General features: G+C 39.5%; 1 protein-coding gene and 1 pseudogene across 1 annotated transcript in view; one reads left to right on the top strand and one right to left on the bottom strand.

The window, feature by feature from the left end:
- Nucleotides 1-19,695, bottom strand: part of TMC5 (transmembrane channel like 5) — a 145,313-nt gene that overhangs the window by 78,381 nt on the left and 47,237 nt on the right. The window lies entirely within an intron of this gene.
- On the top strand, nt 16,920-17,984 carry LOC138167200 (src kinase-associated phosphoprotein 2 pseudogene; annotated as a pseudogene).

Below are 19,695 nucleotides of genomic sequence, written 5' to 3'. Positions count from 1 at the left end.
GGGCCGTGCCTGGAGTAGGGGGGACCTGAGTTCGGTTCCGGCCTTAGACACACAAACAACCACAACCACACACCCCCGGTCCCAAAAAAAAGCGGCGTAACCTTTTGGGAATTATAAAACCCCCCCGCCCCCCAAAAAAGAAAAAAAAAAAAAAAAAGGAATTGCCTTTATCCCAAAGTACCCAAAACATCATTTCAGAAACAACCAAAAACATCATCTAAAGGGATATGTGATCATCTCATGATGAATACTTGCAAAAAGACCATGATAATATAGTAATTGCAGCTTTGGGGACAATATTTCTTGTAGATGGATGATGGGTTGCAAAATTTTTATAAAGAACTCAATGTCAACCTCCAAATTCAATCAACAGATACGTAATCTGTGTGACTTGATTGCAAGGTGAGCATAAGGGAGGATGGTTTAAAAAAACACGTTGCAAAATGTGGTTCACAGGAGAACAATTTATATGATAAAAACATTGTAAAGACAACTTTAAAAGATTTGAGGAAAAAGAAAACAGGCTTCAGTAGTTTAAAAAATAACAGTGAGAAAAAACTTGCAGAAACTATACAGAAGATTTTATGGTAGATATCACAAATATGTTATTCAAGAAGACAGGATGTTGGCGGTTAGGTTATACAATGACTAGAGGGACAAGACATCTTGACCAGATGCTAACTTGAATAATGGGACTTTTTAGCTTAATATTTTATGGACATATACTATGTTATGGCATGTTAATGGCAAAGAAAACACAGATATCCTGGGTTGTAATTTCAATTTACACTTTGTCAACTCTCTTATCTTATTGTATTTACCACCTATTCAATTAAAAAAAATTCCTTTCTCATAATATGGTTAAACATATATGGAGAGCATAAATTTGAGTGACATAAAGACCCTGAGTTGGGATTGTTCTAAAACATATTTAAGGTTGGTCATTCTTTTATTAGGAAGTCAGAATTTAAGTTCTGGCTCCTTGTTCATACATGTTCACTAGCTTCGGTTAGTTTTAAAGAAATAAACAATATGAATATATATATCACCTAGCCTGTTTGCCTCTTTTAACCAAAATTTCAGGTCAATACTTCTTACACAGCTTAATAGTTCCCATTCACTTTGCCTGGTACAATGATCAATACACCCATGGAGATGCCCATAATAGTAATGAAATTTGAAGATCCCCTCGTATTGGCAAGCTAACAGGTTCTTAGCACCTAGTTACAAGATCAAGACTGTGTCAAGTATTAAGGCCCAGAACTTGTGAATCCCACAGTGGGATAGACCTCATGATGTAACAGGAAGGGGCTAGAACAGGGAGGAGCTAATACCTTATATAAGGAAAAGCACAAGCTGGAGAGTCAGAACTTCTTGGAGCAGGCAGTGGGGATGCTGAGGAGGAGAGGCCCAGGATAGAGAAAGTGATTTTGATTTTGAGAATGGAGCTCATGGTGGCAGTTTCTTCTGAGAGCCAGACAGAACTTCTGCTGAGACTTTTCTTCTGGGAACTTCTGCTGAGAGCTTCCGAGAACCAGGCTGAGGAGCTACCATGAGTGAGAGAGGAGGATCCCTGCTTGAGGGAACCTGTTCTGTTGTAAAGGCTTGGGAATGTGGGTGCTCACCGAATTAACCATGTGTACCAACGGTTACTGTGATGACTTTGACTTTCTGGTTCTGTGACTTGGTTTCCTAGTATTTGAATAAGGACTTGAGGTGGACTAGACACTGTTAGCTTCAATATGGAACAGGAACTGCACAGAAAGCTGTACAAGGAACTGGGAGTTGTCTGCCTTTGAACTCAGGTGGCAGTTGTTTAGATTTGGGCAGGAGCTGGGACCAGGGAAGAAGAACCATGGGAGCTGAGAGCCTGCCTTGAGTCAAGACAAAAAGACTTCTCCTTGGGTATTTAATGCTGACAGATGAAATTGTAACTTACTGGTGACCTAGGGGTGGATGGCCTTTGTATTTTCCACTACTCCTTAAGAGGGTACTTAGTAGTGACTGATGATATTGTAATTTAATGGTACTCCATGGGTGGAGGACTTTGAAATTTGTACTTTGTGTCAATTAAGGAGGCTTGTCTCCTTAAGGGTGACTGAATTAAGGATTTACTAAATGAAGGACTTACTAAATGAGTGTTATCTTTTGCTTAAAACTATGCGACCACTTTAGTGAAAACTATGTGGCCATTTTAGTGGTAAGTTCTGAAGTTAAAACATTCTGAATGTTGTATTTTGTTTTCTGTGAATGTTTTGCCTTAATTTGTTATTGAATAAATAGAGAGCTCACTATACTGTGTAATCAGAACCTTGAAAGCTGTTTACAGCAGCAGTCTTCTGCAAAGCTGCTTGTGCTTGTCTTTACAATGCCCCAAACCTGTTTCTCTTCTAGAATAAATTAATCTCCCTGGGAGAATGGTGGATGGAGAATATCTGTCTATTCATGTCTTCCTATGAGCCACATCTAGATAGACTCATGTGGACAGACTTAGGTAAAACACAGCACCACTCCTCTTACATCAGTAAGAACAATGTATGTGACTAAAATTAATCAAACTTATCAAAAAAGAGGCAGTACTTATCTGCAGGGGGGAGGAGGTATTAGGGGAGAATTTACAGATATTCCTGCATTCCTGGAAGTGATAGGACCTGGGGGCAATAAAACACAAACCCAATTAAGTACACTTGCTTTATTGGCCTTAGAAGATAATGCATGTTTTGGGGTGTTTTCTTTGTTAGTTTGGGGTTTTTTCTTGTTTTTTTTTTTTTCAAACTGAAGATTTCTGACAACCTTGCATTGAATGTCTTACTGGCACAGTTTTTCCAATAGCATGTGCTCTCTTCCTCTCCTTGGACCTTATTCCAAGAGACACAATATTAAAATTAAGCCAATGAATAATCCTACAATAGCCTCAAAGTATTTAAGTGAAAGGAAGAGTCCCACTTTTCTCACTTTAAATCAACAGCTAGAAATATTGTGTTTAATGAGGAATTGTAACGTAATGTAATGCCAAGGAAAGGCAACTTCCCAAGGTTCAAAATACCAGCATAGGTGCTCTCCATTTTATTCAGTGACCAACCAAGAACAGAGAAGATCAAAACATGACATCATTCAAAATACAGCATTTACTAAGCGTGATTAAAGTGATTAAATAATCTCCAAGCACTACCCCACCCCAGGACCTTCCAATCATTTGATCAATTACAAAGTCCTGGTTCTAAATACTACTTTACCCCTAGGCTGTACCTTCATTTAGTCCACCACAAAGTCCCTCTTCTCAAATGGAGATTAGTTTCCAATCTAAGTAAAGTACAATCATTTGCTCAACCATAGAACACAAAAACGTCAAAAGTTCCCCTCCCCTGGATCACAATTGAATCTACCCCAGAGTTACATCAAGTTTAAGCACAGCACTTAATACCCAAATGGATGTCTTTTCTTCATCTTGACACGAGGCAAGTTCTCAGCAATCTTAGTTCCTGGGGAGACAAGGCTTAGCAAGGCCATAAGATACATTGCCAGTCTCTTCACTAATTCATCCTCTGTCTGTAGAACAGTCCTAGAACCCCTGAAAACATTAGCAAAACTCTCTCCCAGGATTTCTGTAAACATACAACCAGAATATCTTTCTTCAGGGCTTCTGAACCAACAGAAAGGTTCCCAGACCCCTGCAACAACAGCACTGTCCTTCACCAGTGGACAGTATTCACTCTCTGTCTGCAGGACAGTCTCAGGGGTTCTCAACCAAAAGCCAGGTTCCAGGACTTCTTCAACAACAGGACTGTCTTTAACCAGTGGACAAATCTGGCAAAAACAACATCAAAACAGACAGACAAAGTACCAGCAAAATAGCCATGTTTCCTCAGTCCTTGGCAGCTCAGGGGGCAGGTCTCAAAAGTCCAGGGCAATTCAAAGTGGCACTCAGCAATGCTCTCCGTCTCTCTCTCTCTGCCTCCACGAGGTGCTGCTTCAAAAAAAGTTCTTCTGCCTCTCTCTTGTCTCTCCAAATCTACATCACCAGCTCCTCCCAGTTCAGGACTCTCTTTTCACATCCACAAGTCCATCCCACAGGTGGGATTAACAAGCTCTGGGTTTTAACACAATCAATTTGAAAACTAAGCCAATACAGGGGAATGTTTATGTTCCATTACTATCACATTCCACCCCTCCAGGATCCTTGGCCTTACAATCTCAATCCAAATGGCCATGGATCCTGGAACAAATAGAGGCACTATGCTTTGTACTCCTTGCCGACTACGCTATAATGGAAGTCGCAAAGAGAGATCAAAAGCTGGACCACCATCATGATCAGTCAGCTGCCATTAACACTGAGGCAAGACCCTCCACCAGCAAAAAGATTAAGACTCACTGAAAGCTCAGATAAAGGTTAGGATATTTGTTTTTTAGCAATCAAGTAATTTTAATTAAAATATATATATTTTCAGACATAATTACACACTTGATAGACTACAGTATGGTGTAAACATGCCTTTTACATATACCAGGAATTTTAAAAATTCCTGTTACTTGTTTTATTTCAATGTTGTTTTATTACATGGTCTGAAACCAAGCCTGCAATATCTCCAAGGTAAGCCTGTATCAAGACAAACTATAAAATTTCAATAAAGATGGCATGCCAAGAGATGTTGCCTTTTTTCTCTGACTAACCTGAGGGCACCTTAGCTGGGAGCAATAAACAGTTTGATACCCTCATCTTTTCCCCTTTGAATATCTTAAAGAGTAGCCTAGAGTAATTTGAATGGTTTAGCTTTTTTTTTTTTTTTAAGCAATCAGGGTTGAGTAACTTGCCCAAGGTTACACGGCCAGTTATTTCTGGGTGTGGTGCTGAGTATCTGAGCCCGGGATTCAATCCAGGTCATCCTAACACTGGAGCCGGTGGTCTTACTCGCTGTGCTACCTGGCCGCCCCGTGGTTTAGCTTTCTTGACCAAGGGGATGATGGGAAACAGAAAAATAATGGAATGAGGAGTGCTTCCTAGAATGTGTTGGTAAATGTTTAACAATTGACCCTCTGGATGGGGAAATGTTCACAAGTCTCAGTTTTAAGTTTAATTTTAATTAGTAACACTTTTTAAAGTTTAGATAATCAACAAAACCAAATCAAGCTTTGATTTGTGGCGTTTGCTAATTTTGGAAGTATAAATGCTCACACATGTGGAAAAGCTGGATACATTTTCATTATAAACATTTACACATAGGAAATAGGGAGACGCTAGAAATTAGGATTTGATTTACTATTTCCTTGATTGTCTGGACTTAAAAAGTATTGATAATGACAATTAAACTTTTTTTCAACTCTAACAATCATATTTTTACTTTTTTCCTTTTTAAAAACTTTATCAAGTTCTTTAACTTCTAGTTTACATCATTCATTACCACAAGATTTTGAGTTACAAATTTTCTCCCCATTTTTCCCCTACCCACCACCCCAAAATAGCGATCCCACTGGATATCCTCTCCTCCAATCTGCTCTCTCCCTTATCTTCCCCCATACTCCCTCCGACTTTCCAGTAGGACATGGTGGATCTCTATGCCCCAGTGCCTCTATATCTTATTTCCCAGTTACATGTATAGTACATATATAGATAGATAGATAGATAGATAGATAGATAGATAGATAGATAGATAGATACATCTACATATATATTTTAAACATTTAATTTTAAAACTTTGAATTCCACATTCTTTCCCTTCCTCCCTTGTCACCCACCCTTACTGGGAAGATAAGCAATTCAATATAAGTTGTACATGTGTACCTATGCAAAACATTTCCGTAGTGGATATATTATAAAAGACTGACTATATTTCCCTCCATCCTATTCCACTCCCCACTTGTTCTATTCTCTACTTTGATCCTGTCCCCTTTCAAAGGTGGGTGCTTCCAACTTCCCTCCCCCCCCCAGCCTGCCCTCCCTTCCATTATCCTCCCTCTCATCCTCTTCCCCCCTACTCTCCTGTAGGGTGAGATACCCTATTTAGTGTGTATGTCATTCCCTTCCTAAGCCAAATTCAATGAGAATAAGGTTGACCCATTGCCTCTTACGTTCCTCTTCTTCCCCTCCATTGTAATCATTTTCCCTTGCCTCTTCTACATGAGATAGTTTACCCCATTCTGTCTCTCCCCATCTCCTCTCATTATGTTCCTCGCTCACCTCTTAATTTCACCTTTTAAGTGTCATCCCTTCCTATTAAATTGCTCCTGTGCCCTTTATCTATGTATACCTGTACACATATATACACACACTCACATATGTATTCATACGCCCATATAACCTCCTATATAGACAAATATATGTGTGTATACATATATATACACACATTTCTATTCCCTTCAACTATTCTAATATTGATAAAAATTTCATAAGTTACAATTATTGTTTTTCCATGTAGGAATATAAATAGTTCAACTTTGATAAGTTCCTTATGATTTCTTTTCCCTGTTTACCTTCTCATGCTTCTCTTGCTTCTTGTATCTGAATGTCAAATTTTCTATTCAACTCTGGTTTTTTCATCAAGAATGCTTGAAAGTCCTCTATTCCACTGAATGACATATTTTCCCCTGAAACATGATACTCAGTTTTGCTGGGTTGGTCATCCCAGCTCCTTTGACCTCCAGAATATCATATTCCAAGCCCTTCAATCCCTCAATGTAGAAGCTGCCAGATCCTGTGTTATCCTGATTGTGTTTCCATAATATTCAAATTGTTTCTTCCTGGCTGCTTGTAATATTTTCTCCTTGATCTGGGAACTCTGGAACCTGGCTATAATATTCCTAGGAGTTTTCTTTTGGGGATCTTTTTCAGGAGCTCTTTCAAGCTCTATTTTGTCTTCTGGTTCCAAAACATCAGGGCAATTTTCCTTGAGAATTTCTTGAAGCATGATTTCTAGATTTTTTTTTTGATCATGGTTTTCAGGTAGTCCAATAATTTTAAAATGATCTCTCCTGGATCTATTTTCCATGTCAGTGATTTTTCCAATGAGATATTTCACATTAACTTCTATTTTTTCATTTGTTTGGATCTTTTTAATAGTATCTTGATTTCTCATAAAGTCATTAGCTTCCATTTGCTCCAATCTAATTCTGAAGGAATGATTCTCTTCAGTTTTTTATATTTTTAGATTCTTTTTCCATCTGGCAAATTCAGTTTTTTAAGGCATTCTTCTCCTCATTGCCTTTTTGAGCCTCTTTTGCCATTTGAGTTACTCTATTTTTTAGGGTGTTATTTTCTTCAGTCAGGTTGTTGACTCCCATTTCATAATTTTCTTGCATCATTCCCATTTATTTTCCCAATTTTTCCTCCACTTCTCTTATTTGGTTTTCAAAATCCTTCTTAAGGTCCTCTATGGCCTGTAACCAGCTCATATTTTTCTTGGAAGCTTTTGGTGCAGGAATTCTGACTTTGCTGTCTTCCTCCTGTTCCATGCTTTGATTCTTTTTTTCCCCAAAATAGGAGTGTAAAGTTAAATTGCTCTGCTTCTTTGTTTCCTTTGCCTGCTCATGTGGCCACTCAATTACTTGACTTTTGAGCTTTTAGCCACAGTAGGACTCTGCTACTTTGACAAGGGAGCTTTGTCCCAATCCCTGGGGTTTTCTCAGCAGCTGAAGGTATTAGTTGGGTGCCCTCTTTGAAGCCTCCACATGCTCTGGCAAGCTGGTCATGCACCCCAGGACCTCCACCCTAGACAGTGATCCAGATTCAAGCAGGTTAAAGCAAGAGTGATTACCTCTCAGACTGGTCACTTGGTCTGCCTCCAATCTGCAAGCCAGGAGCTAAATCTGCCATGTGGCTGCAGTTGCACTGCCACAGCACCTCAGGGGCTTTTCCCTCCATGGGATAAAGGCCAGACCACATTCCCAAACTACCAGATCCCAAAGTCCACACTACACTGACCTTTCACTTTGTCCTTAGCATCTATGTGTTGATAATTCTGGAAACCTCCACAGCTGCTGGTGATCTGAAGTCCCTCTAGTCAGCGGCTGGTCAGGCCACCCTGAGTCTAAAACCTTGGGCTCATGTGGGGCTGGGCTTGGCTCCCAGAACACTGCCCTGGCTGCTTCCTGCCAGCCTGCTGGGCTGTCCTCAGTGGGAAGTTAGCTTCTCTGTGTCATTTTGTGGGTTCTGTAACTGCAAAGTTTCTTCAGAGTCACCTTTTACATGAATTGGAGGAGGTGGAAGCTGGAGCCGCATGGAAGTCCTGTTTCTACTCCACCATCTTGAATATGAAGATTAAACTTAAAAGTGAGTTCCTGCATACATCCCCTCCACCTTCCCCCCAGCTGGGTTTACCCGTGCTCACACTACACCAGCAGCCAGGTGAGCTATAAAGGCAGTATGGAGGGGGAAGAGGAGCAGAAGGAAACTAGTTATAAACTCATCATGAAGTGACCTAAAGTGTAGAACAAACCAAACATTTGAGTGTAAAATAGAGTGAAGTACCTTTTCTAGTAGTCACACAGATATCTTTTGTGTGGAGGATTGTAATGCGAATGTAAATTTTAAAGATCTTCCCTGCCCCTAGGCTAAAGTGCACCAGAAGCCTGGGGAGGGAGGCTTGTTTTTCAGTAGATACTTTTTGATTGGCCAGTGGGTCAATAAGGTTGTTACATTCTCTGAGCCAGGAGAAGGCTATATAAGCCCTGATGTGTAGCTTTGTTTTGGGACTCACTTTGAGAAGTGTTCTGTGATTTGATCTGAATTCTGGGAAGCCGTTGTTGAGAGTCCCCCGGCTTTGAAAAACCCAGAATGTGGAAACCCAGATGTTGACTGGGTATGGATGTAATGGTTGGACAGTTTGGAAATCTGTCTACTTGATGTTTCTGTCTTGATAATTCTGTCTGTATGTTCTGAAGTTCGGGGTGCTGATCTTTTTCCCCTGAACTAGATAAATGATATACATCTGACTGATTAAAGTAAGCTTGTTAACCCATTTTGAGTTGCTTTCCTTTAACAAAGCAGATCCAAGAACCTGTGGTAGCTGCAAACCCTGAGGACGCTTGGGGTGCTTGCTGCTACAAGGATGAACCTTTGGATCTGTATATAAACAGCAGAAGGTTTATGTAGACTGGCAAGGCCATAACTAGGGTGAGGCAAGCAGTGCTTTGCCTTCAAGCACTGAATTTCAAGGGCACTCATAGCCCTTCAGCAATTTGATTGGCAAGGAAGCTCCTCTGTTGTTTCCCTATATCTGAGGAGGTTCTTTATACTCCTTATCTTGAGGTCAGCCACAGAAATTTTTGTCAACTAGAGGCTCTCAATGCCCTGCTAAGCATATAAGAATTGCAAAAGGGATAGCTAAGCATTCAACATCATTTTTCAACGGGCCAGCCCCTTAAGAGCTAGTAACTATCACCATCTTCTGGAGGAGAATCAAATAGCAGGTAAAGCTAAGGACAGCTTTGAGGATTCTGTGCTTGCTGGTAGCAGAAGATAATCAATTGACACATATTAAGCACCTACTTGGCCTACTATGCCACCTAAGTTCCAGGCTCTGTGTTAAGCACTGTATTACAAAGACAGGCAAAAGACAGCTTCTGCCCTTAAGGAGCTCACTAGATAGGTGAGACAATAAACAGATAAATATGTACAAACAAGCTATATACAGTCTAAATAAGAAATTTTAGATAATAAGAAAATAAGGAGTCAGAAGGTGCTAGAATTGAGAGTTTGGAAAAGGCTTTTTGTAGAAAATAAGATTTTAGGAGGGACTTAAAGGAAGCCAGGGAAGGTACTAGGCAGGGATGAAGAGCGAGAGCATCCCAGACATGAGGGACAGCCAAAGAATTCCCAGAGCCCAGAGATATGAGTATCTATATTGTGGAACTGTCCAGAGGCCAAATGTTACTGGATAGAAGAGTATGAGGGGGAGAGTAAGGTATAGGAAGATTGTAAATATAAGAGAGGGCTAAGTTATGAAGGACTTTGAATGCCAAGTTGAGGATTTGGTTTTTTTATCCTAGAGGTGATAGGAAGCCATAGGAGTTTATTAAGTAGGAGGGTGACATGATCAGACCTGCGTTTTAAGAAAATTAAGAGTTTTTAAAAGGAGATAGACTTGAAGGCACTTCTGGGAGCCAAGATGGTGGAGTAAGAAGTAAATCTCTCTCACTCTCCCTTATTGACCTCTAAAAACCCAGAAAATATTGCTCCAGGAAAAACCCTGGAACAACTGAGTCAGCAGAAAGAGAGAGTGCAGCAGTCTTGAAGCCTGGGGGATGTAATGATTGCTGCTGTGAATATTGTGTTGGCACTATATTTGGTGACAAGAATGGGATCATGAAATATAGGACCTCTATTTGTAAGCAGAAGGACTTTAGAAGAAGAAATGGATATCCCAGGATAGGAGAATTTACTTTATTCCTCTCTAGCAAGGGAATGGGCTAAAAGTACAGGACTCTGTGAAAACTGGGAACCAAGGCTACAGAAGGGAGAACCTAGAGATTTAGAAGCATGTTTGCAAGGAACATGAATAAAACCAGAGAAAGAATTGGAAAGACTATGTAGAAGAGGCTGGGTTTTGCTAACAGGTTATTGTATTACATGTAAAAGCAGAGAGGAGCTGCTGAAAGAGAAAACTCAGATGGAAAGGAAGCTAACTTATTTGCATAAGAAACTTTCTGTGTTACAGTGTTTGGGCTCTCCTTTAAGAAGAGCAAACTGGAGGGTCCCAGGTGGTAGAAGAAAAAACTGTGAATTAAGCTAAGAAGAACAAAAAAACTAATTAGAGGAATGTACATTCTGTAGTAATACAGACTGAGCCTAGTTGCCCTGGCGACATCTGCCAGGAGAGAGAGTGGGTGGAAAAGGAAACAATGTTATATGAAGAGGCTTTTACAAAGGCAGAAGTTTGCCCCATGCTAAGAAGAAAGCAGGAGAACCAGGGAGGCCAAACAAAGTTTAGGGAGATAATTGAGGATTTTACTCAGTAGGAGGTTACTGATAGATTAAGCAGATTCATCCAAAGGATAAAAGAATTGTTAGTATCTTGGATGGTGAGAATCAGTGAGGAGGGAACCAGAGGAGTATGGATAGATAGCATGGATTACTTGAAATTTATAGCTATTAGAATCCTTTTGTACAGCAAGCTTTTAGGGATTACCATATGCGAGGAGGTAACAGCACAACCAATCTATTAGCTTTAGCTGCCAAAGGATGCAATAAAACGAATCCCACGGATATTTTGTGGCCTAGTGGAGAGACCCTGGTATTTGCTTAGGGACTATATGAGAAAGTTAAAGGAGGAGGTAATTAAGAGAGCTCTCATAGTCCAAGATGCAAATGTGTATCATGATATCCCCTTATCAGTTTCTCATAGAAATATCATAGTGAAGCTGTCTCCTCCTGCCTTCTAAGCACCTAATTCTGACTCTACTAATTGGGGAGATAGGGAACTCTCTTTCAGAGGTACTGGATAAGATTCCACAGTTAACTGACTTAAGGAATGGGAAAAGGATAAATTTCCTTGAGAAAAGAGTAATAGCCAGTAGATTCAAAGTCAGAATAGATTGACAAGAAAAGAATTGTTTACTGGAAGAATTGATGGTATTTCAACTAATGAACTATCCAAAATGTATTGAGAAAAGGGTCTTGATGTTAGACAAAATAGAGAAGAATTGCCACTACAGATCTTTCTAAACCTTTGTATCCAAGTTTGTCACACCTTCAGGAAGACTCAGATTAAAGAAGGTTCTGGGACAGATGGAAGTAGTCAATATGTTGAACTGATGGCACTATATCAAGTCATTAAAACAACAAAGAGGACAGTGACATATGTTCACTGATTCAAGGGCAGTAGTTAATGGGTTAGCTACATGGATGCCCATGTGGAAAAATAAAAATTGGGAAATTCATGGTAAACCAGTCTGGGGCAAAGAATTATGGGAAGATATATGGAACATGTCTTTGGTTACTAATTTGTCAGTTTGTCATGTAGCTGCTCATGTGGCCCTCACCACGCCAGAATGTGAGTACAATGCACATATTGATCAACTAGCAAAGATTGCTACTCAACATATTGTCCATACTCTGAAACCAACTGATGATCTGACACTAGCAAAACGGGTCCATCAAATAGCTGACCAGTTAGGGGTCCAGGCCATACACCACTGGGCACAAGATCAAAGTATTGGTTTTTCATATTCACTGTTAAAAGAGGTAGCAACGGAATATCATATATGTCAACTGCAAAATGAACAAACTGCTCCTCAGGTAGTAACTGGAGACATAGCAGGGGGAAACATCCCAGCCCAAATTTGTCAAATAGATTATGTTGGACCCCTATCCCAAGATAAAGGGTTTAAATTTATATGTACTTGTGTTGACACCTATTCAGGTGTACTAGTGATTTGTCCTTATAAGAATAAGACCCAGAAAAATGCCTGTAAAACTCTAGATATCATAAGTCTATATTATGGAACCCCAATATAGATTCAAAGTAACAGTGAGTCACATTTCAAAGGTAATGAAATGAAGAGATATTGTATATTAAACAATATAGAATGGACATATCATATTTCATGTTAACCAAAAGCATCTGGGTTAATTGAAAGAATAAATGGATTATTGAAAGAACAGTTAAGGAAGTTAAGTTCTAGTAATTCATATCAATGTTGAAAGGATAATTTGTTCACTGCTTTACATAATTTGAATAATAGAGCACTGAGAGGAAGTAAACCTCTAGCCAGAATGATGATCCCAAATCTATAAATTAGAAAACAGCAAACACATAAGATCCCAAATATTGAGTATTGGATTGTGAGGCAAGATGCCCCAGCACCATATATAGGAACACTTGTTTTGACAGGACATGATTTACATTGTTTAGAGGACTTTTGGTTGGATAGAAAAGAAATAAGAAACATTTCTACTGCAATATGTATGAGAATCCCTAAAAATCATTTTGGGCAAATATTACCTAAATCAGGTTTAGCAGCTCAAGGAATACATGTATTAGCTTGAGTAATAGATTCTAATTATCAAGGAGAAATTATTGGGACATTCCGAAATTTAAGTGAAGAGCCTATACAGTTTTGTAAAAGTGATACAATAGTTCAAGTGATTATTATACCTTGTGAAACAATATCCTTTGTGAAAACTGACTTTCCTCCCAAAATAAGTATTGGAGGAACTGAAGGGCTTGTTTCTACTGACAGAATAAAATTGGGAGCTAAAATATGGGTAAAATGTAAACCAGATGATGTTCCAAAGGCTGAAGAAATTACAGCATGTGGGAAAGATAATACTGTAACTGCAGTTTATTCAGAAAAATATGATTACCAAATTGTACCTTTAACTCATATATTCTACCATGAATGAAGCTATAATAGTGGGTTCATGGACTCCAGAAGCACAGCAGACCCCTATATCTACCCTGCTTCTGGTTATTATCTCTTTGTTTCTTTTTGGCTGTTTATCTGTTAAACTTATTTGCTAGATTTTTTCCCCCTGCAAGCTTAGTACCCTCCATCTGTAGGCTCCTGATCACTTAAGTCAAATGTCATCCCCTGTCCATGACTGTGGTGTATCAACCCTGGACCTGGTGTTGACCAGCTAAAGAACTGACCTCTCAAATGGGACCTCTTGGGGCGGGGACAGTTCTATGTCCAATTTCAGGAGGAAGTCACTATGGAGGAAGAGAACTTCACCCCTCACCCCAAGATTTTGAGCCCCATTTGTTTGAAGGGGGAACGATGGGGTGCTTGCATTCAAGCCCCTACCCTATGATATTATTTTGTATGTTTATTTTCTGTTATTGCTCTTATATTGTAAATTTCTGTTGATACCAGTTACCCCACCAGTTTAGTTACTCCTAAACTCCCATTTACTTTTGTAATGTAATGAAATGTATTGTTAATGTATTTTTGCTCTGTAAGGGACATGAAAGATCTTGGGGCCAAATATAATGGTAATGGTCATTTGAAAATCTTCCTTGTCCCCTAATAGGTTGAATGTAATCATATGGAGCCTATGGTGGAAGGAGTTTGCTGAGGGGTGGAGCAGAGACCACAAGAAGATGAGAGTCAGAGCAGTTAGAGTTGGAGGGAGAAGAGGACGCAGCCAAGGAGACAACTGGGCTTCTGAGTGTTTGTTTGTGAGAAGGCTAAAGGATGGTGTGGCTCCCTGCTGTGCTACAGTGTATTAACTTTTTTTTTAAAAGCAATTGGTGTTAAGTAACTTGCTCAAGGTTACACGGTCAGTTATTATTTCTGGGTGTGGTGCTGAGTTTCTGAGCCTGGATTTGATCCAGGTCATCCCAACACTGGAGCCGGTGCTCTTACTCGCTGAGCCACCTGGCCGCCCCTAAGCAATTGGGGTTAAGTAACTTGCTCAAGGTTACACGGCCAGGTGTTTCTGGGTGGGTGCTAAGTGTCTGAGCCCAGGATTCGATCTCCAGGTCTTCTCAACACTGGGCTGGTGCTCTTACTCGCTGTGCTACCTGGCCGCCCCATGTGTATTAACTTTTTTGTTGCTATGATGGATTCAGTTTCCTGGTGTTGGGATTTGGTTTTCTGGTGTCTAAATAAATGTTTTGCTTCTGTCTTCTATATGGAGAGTCTGTTATATTTTGTGATTCAGAACTGTACCAGCATATTCATAGTCACTGGGTCAGTGCTGTGAATATTGCATTGGTGCTACAGGGGATTAATGGGAAAGGTCCCTATTACTCTGGTGGACAGGGAGCAGTAAAAGACAGGAGGCAGCAGCACACCCCACCTCAGCAAACCAGGGGGAGATTCTGAGTCCCAGAGTGGTGAAGCAGGTAAGTGGCAACACATGGAACCCCTGAGTACCTTGGCACAGGCAGGGGAACTGGTAGACTCTAGATTGGAAAACCACCACATGCAGGCAGGCATCTTCCAGCAGCCACACCCCCCTGTGCCTCAGCACATCTCTGGGAAGCACAATTCCAGGAGGCACAGCTCCAGGTGGGCAGGCATTCTCTAGGAGGCGGGCAGGCATTCTCTAGGAGCCAAACCTTCTAGTGCTTCAAAGCAGCCTGGGTGAGCATATGTCCTTGTAATAAGAATGTAAATTTTAAAGATCTTCCCTGCCCCTAGGCTAATGTGCACCTGAAGCCTTGGGTGGGGGAGGCTTGTTTTTCAGTAGATACTTCTTGATTGGCCAGCGAGTCAATAAGGTTGTTACATTCTCTGAGCCAGGAGAAGGCTATATAAGCCCTGATGTGTAACTTTGTTTTGGGACTCACTTTGAGAAGTGTTCTGTGATTTGATCTGAATTCTGGGAAGCCGTTGTTGAGAGTCCCCGGCTTTGAAAAACCCAGAATGTGGAAACCCAGATGTTGACTGGGTATGGATGTAATGGTTGGACAGTTTGGAAATCTGTCTACTTGATGTTTCTGTCTTGATAATTATGCCTGTATACTTTGAGGTTCAGGGTGCTGACCTTTTCTCCTGAACAAGGTAAACGATATATGTCTGACTGATTAAAGTAAGCTTGTTAACCCATTTTGAGTTGCTTTCCTTTAACAAAGCAGATCCAAGAACCTGTGGTAGCTGCAAACCCTGAGGACGCTTGGGGTGCTTGCTGCTACAGTCCTTCAGGAGCTAGACCCTCCACCCTGAGAGTTTCAGTGTTGCTGACCCCAGCTCAGCACCAGGTAAGCTGCCAGGGCCTTGCAGTCTCCAAATGTCAGCACCTGAGGCCCTGGCACACAAAGCCAGAGACTAGGTCCCTGGTTCCCAGTAAGCTTGGGTCAGTGCCCCTTGTGATCCAGCAGGAGAGTTCAACTTTAAAAGCCAGGAAATAGGCAAAAAAAATAAGCAAAAAGCAAAAACAAACAATGACCATAGATTCTTACTATGTAGACAGAGAAGATCAAAACAAAAATTCAGAAGAGAACAACATTGTCAGTATACTCACATCAAAAACCTCAAAGGGGAATATGAACTGGTCTCAACCTTAAAAAGCCTTCTTGAAAGAGCTCAAGAACAATTTTAAAAGTCAAATAGGAGAGGCAGCAGAAAAAATGGGAAAAGAAATGAGGCATGCAAGAGAGTCAATAGCTTGGAAAAGGAAAAAAAAACTGACTGTAGAAAACTCCTTAAAAAGTAGAATTGACCAAATGGAAAGGGAGGCACAAAAACTCACTGAAGAGAAAACTCCTTATAAAGTAAAATGGACCAAATGGAAAAGGAGGTACAAAAATCTAACTGAAGAAAACACTTCATTAAATATTAGAATTGGGCAACTGGAAATTAATGACTCTATGAGACATCAAGAATCTGTCAAAATCAAAAGAATGGAAAAAATAGAAGAAAACAAAAGACCTCATTGGAAAAACAACAGACCTAGAATATAGATCCAGGAGAGATAATTTAAGAATCATTGGTTTGCCTGAAAGCTATGATGAAAAAAAGGGCCTGGACAGCATCTTTCAAGAAATCATCAAAGAAAACTGCCCTGAGGTTCTAGAACCAGAAAGTAAAATAGTCATTGGAAGAATCCACCAATCACCTCCTGAAAGAGATACCAAATTGCAAGGAATATTATAGTCAAATTCCAAAATTGTCAAAGAGAATTTATATATATATAATATATATATTTTTATATATAATATATTATTTATAATATATATTATATATACATGTCAAAGAGAAAATATTGCAAGCAGACAGAAAGAAATAATTTAAATTTTGTGAAACCACAGTCAGGACTACACAGGACCTTGCAGCTTATACATTAAAAGATTGGAGGACTTGGAATATAATATTCTTTAAGGCAATGAAGCTTGGATTACAAGCTTGGGAGGCAGCTCGGACCAGGTGGGCTGGGGCCGGGGTTGGGGGGGCGGTGCACTATCTGCCGGTCCAGTCTAACTAATGCTCCAGGCCGGCGCCACTTCCTCTTCCCCAGCAGTCCCTGACGAAGTGCGGGAGCCTGTTGGCAGATCTTGAGACATCTGTAGCAGAAATACTCAGAGGGGAAAATTTATCCAAGAAAGCAAAGGAAAAGAGAGAATCCCTTATTAAGAAGATAAAAGATGTAAAGTCTGTCTATCCCCAGGAATTCCAAGACAAAGTTGATGGAGAAGATGGAGAAGAATATGATGATCTTTCACTCTCCCAAAATGATGATCTTTCACTCTCCCAAACATCCCACTGCTGTGAAAAAGACGATGAGGTGTGGTCCGATGGAAACCAGTTCCTTCCAATTGCAGCGCAGGACCTTCCATTTGTTCTGAAGTCTGGCTACTTGAGAAACCAAGAAAAGATCACAGCTTCCAGGGCTTTGAATGTCAGAAGCCTTGGTGTGCTCTTAGCAAAACAGTTTTCTATTATTATGGAAGTGACAAAGACAAACAACAAAAAGGTGAATTTGCTATAGATGGATACAACGTCAGAATGAAGGATGCAAAGAAAGATTGCTGTTTTGAAATCTCAACTCCTGATAAACGCATCTATGAATTCACAGTGGCCACACCCTGAGACACCAAGGAATGGGTCCACCAGTTGAAATCTGTGTTACAAAACATAGAATTTGGTGTCATTCCTGAGGATGACTATGAAAGAGGAGAATTATATGATGATGTTGATTCCTCATCCCCGATCACGAGCCCTCCAGCAAACGGCCAGGCCAGCGAACGTGAACTTTATGAAGTACTGCCAGAAGATGAAGATGACAGCTCTTACAAGAGATGGAGACGCCCAAGCAGATGAATCAGGAGGTCACTCACACTCCAGCAGATAAAAGCACTCTTATGCTAATTTTTACCAAGGTCTGTGGGACTGCACAGCGACTGTTCCTTATGAGCTGTCATTTAAACGTGATGACGTTATCTACATTCTCAGCAAGGCTTACAATAGATTTGGCTGGTGGGTAGGAGAAATAAAGGCAGCCATTGGCTTAGCGCCTAAAGCCTACGTAATGGAGATGTATGATATTTGAGAGTCCTGCAAATCACACTCATAACCCTGTTGGTAAGCTTCTGAATCACATCTGAAAACATGACTTTTTTTTTCTAATCAGCAAATCCTAATACTTAGAAAGGAAGAAAGAAGTTGGAACTTGACTTTTCATTATAGCCCAGGAGACGCTGTGGATTTGGCGAGATAATCCTTCAAGCAACGACTTCTTTTCTTTCTCTGTGTTTCAGAAAGTCATCAGTATCTGCTTCCCATTCATCTCTGCCTGCAATTTCATACTGTCCTCCTTTACAATATTTTAATGAACATAAATTAAAGGAAAGTTATGCACAACAACAAACAAAAGAATAAATGGGTCAAACAACAAATCATAGAAACAAATCAGTAACTTCATCCAAGAGAATGACAATAATGAGACAACATACCAAAACTTAGGGCATGCAGCAAAAGTTGTTCTTAGGGAAAGTTTTATATTTCTTAATGCTCACGTGAATAAAATAAAGAGGAGATCAATGAATTAGGCATGCATCTAAAAAGTTAGAAAAAGAACAAATTAAAAATCCTCAATTAAATACAAAATTAGAAAGTCTGAAAACCAAAGGAGAGATTAATAAAATTGAAATTAATAAAACTATTGAACTAATAGATAAAACTAAGAGTTGGTTTTATGAAAAAAAATTAAGCTGACAAACCTTTGGTTAATTTGATTTTAAAAAAGAAAGAACACCACCAAATTATCAGTATAAAAAATAAAAAGGGTGAATTCACCACCAATGAAGAGAAAATTAAAACAATAATTAGGAATTATTTTGCCCAACTGTATGCCAATAAATTTGACAATCAGTGAAATGGATGAATATTTGCAAAAATATAAATTGCTCAGATTAATGGAAGAGGAAATAAAATACTTAACCCCCATTTCAGAAAAAGAAATTGAACTCTTAGAGAGTTCCATCAAGGAACTCTCTAAGATAAAAAAAATCTCCAGGGCCAGATGGATTTACAAGTGGATTTTATGAAATATTTAAAGAACAATCAATTCCAATATTATATAAACGAAATTAAAGTAATTAGAATAGGTAAAGAAGAAACTAAGCTGTCACTCTTTGCAGATAAGATGGTACACTTAGAAAATCCTAGAGCATCAAGTTAAAAACTACTTGAAATAATAAACAAATTTAGCAAAGTAGTAGTCATGCAAAACATTTCCATACTAGTTATTCTGTGAAAGAAAATATAGACACCCCCCTTCCCAAAAAACCCTCAAGAAAAATAAAGTTTTTAAAAAGTGTGCATCAGTTCTTTCTTTGTGGATGGATAGCATTTTTCATCATAAGTCTTGCAGAGTTGTCTTGAATCATCATATTGCTGAGAGTAGCTAACTCATGCACAGCTAATTATCTTATAATATTGCTGTTACTTTGACACAGTACATTTCACTTTGCATCAGCTCATGTAAGTCTTTTCAAGGTTTTTCTGAGAGCATACTGCTCATCATTTCTTATAGCACAATAATATTCCATCACAATCACATAACACAGTTTGTTCAGTCATTCCACAGTTGATGAGTATCCTCTCAATTTCCAGTTTTTGTCAAGTAATGAGTTCTTATCCCAGAAACTGCAGTCTTTGGGTTTACCAAACAGTAAATTGCTAGTCATTGACTACTGTGTCTTGTGTACCTCACCTATTCTACTGATCTACTACTCTATTTCTTAGTTAGTACCAAATAATTTTGATGACTGCTGCTATATATAAATCAGATCAGTTTCAGATCTGATATGACTAGGC

The sequence above is a fragment of the Petaurus breviceps genome, unplaced genomic scaffold (genome assembly GCF_028583685.1).
Source record: "Petaurus breviceps papuanus isolate PSGF00001 unplaced genomic scaffold, PetGlider_PUasm1.0 229, whole genome shotgun sequence".
Taxonomy (NCBI): domain Eukaryota; kingdom Metazoa; phylum Chordata; class Mammalia; order Diprotodontia; family Petauridae; genus Petaurus; species Petaurus breviceps.
Note: the sequence above shows the minus strand (reverse complement) of the source record. Positions and strands in the feature narration are given on the sequence as shown.